Source organism: Bubalus bubalis, chromosome 12 (genome assembly GCF_019923935.1).
Source record: "Bubalus bubalis isolate 160015118507 breed Murrah chromosome 12, NDDB_SH_1, whole genome shotgun sequence".
NCBI classification, from domain to species: domain Eukaryota; kingdom Metazoa; phylum Chordata; class Mammalia; order Artiodactyla; family Bovidae; genus Bubalus; species Bubalus bubalis.
Window position 1 is genome coordinate 36,563,893 of NC_059168.1, and position 1,725 is coordinate 36,565,617.

Consider the following 1,725-nt stretch of genomic DNA (forward strand, 5'->3'; position numbering starts at 1 on the left):
CCCCCAAAATAAAGTCTGTCACTATTTCCACTGTTTCCCCATCTATTTGCCATGAATTGATGGGACCGGATCCCATGATCTTCGTTTTCTGAATGTTGAGTTTTAAGCCAATTTTGTCATTATCCTCTTTCACTTTCATCAAGAGGCTCTTTAGTTCTTCTTCGCTTTCTGTCATAAGTGTGGTGTCAAATGCATATCTGAGGTTATTGATATAATTGAATAACCACATACAAAAGAATAAAAGTGAATCCCTTTTTTTTTACATCTAACAAAAATCAACTCAAAATGTATCACTGACCTAAATTTAACAGTGAAAACTATAAAACTCTTAAAAATAAAACACAGGTATAAATCTTAATCATCTTGCATTAGTCAATGGTTTCTTACAGATGACACCAAAACACAAGGAACAAAAGAAAAAAAAGACAAGTCAGATTTAATAAAACTTTAAAACTTTTGTGCTTCAGAGAACACCATCAAGAAAGTAAAAAGTCAACTCACTGTAGAAAATAGTTGCAAATCATTTGAGAGACTTTTATCCAAAACATATAAACAACTTGCAAACTCAACAATTAAAAACAGCCCATTTAAAAAATGAGCAAAGGATCTAAATATGCATTTCTCCAAGAAAGCTATACACATGACCGGTAAATACTTGAAAGGATTCTTAACATCTTGAATAATTAGGGAAGTGCAAATCAAAAGCATAATGAAAAAAACACTTCATACTCCTTCAGTTTAGTTCAGTTGCTCAGTCATGTCCGACTCTTTGTGATCCCACGGACTGCAGCACATCAGGCCTCCCTGTCCGTCACCAACTCCCGGAGTTTACTCAAACTCATGTCCACTGAGTCAGTGATGCCACCCAACTATCTCATTCTCTGTTGTCCCCTTCCCCTCCCACCTTCAATCTTTCTCAACATCAGGGTCTTTTCAAATGAGTCAGTTCTTTGCATCAGATGGCCAAAGTATTGGAGCTTTAGCTTCAGCATCAATCCTTCCAATGAACACTCAGGACTGATCTCCTTTAGGATGGACTGGTTGGAGCTCCTTCTGTCCAGGGGACTCTCAAGAGTCTTCTCCAACACCACAGTTCAAAAGCATCAATTCTTTGGCACTCAGCTTTCTTTATAGTCCAACTCTCACATCCATACATCCTTGACTAGATGGACCTTTGTTGACAAAGTAATGTCTCTGCTTTTTAATATGCTGTCTAGGTTGGTCATAGCTTTTCTTCCAAGGAGTAAGCGTCTTTTAATTTCATGGCTGCAGTCACCATCTGCAGTGACTTTGGAGACCCAAAAAAATAAAGTCTGTCTTTGTTTCCACTGTTTCCCCATCTAATTTGCTATGAAGTGATGGGACCAGATGCCATGAACTTAGTTTTCTGAATGTTGAATTTTAAGCCAGCTTTTTCACTCTCCTCTTTCACTTTCATCAAGAGGCTCTTTAGATCTTCTTCACTTTCTGCCATAAGGGTGGTGTCATCTGCATATCTGAGGTTATTGATATTTCTCCACTCTCAAAGGTTCTGTGGCCACTGCTGAGTTTTCCAAACTTGCCTGCATATTGAGTGCAGCACTCTAATAGCTGCACTAATCATCTTTTAGGATTTGAAATAGCTCAACTGGAATTCCATCACCTCCACTAAAAATTGATTGGAAAGTGCTTTAAAATTTGTGAAGTGACAGACAGATGTGAGGTTCATTATCACAACTTTGACGT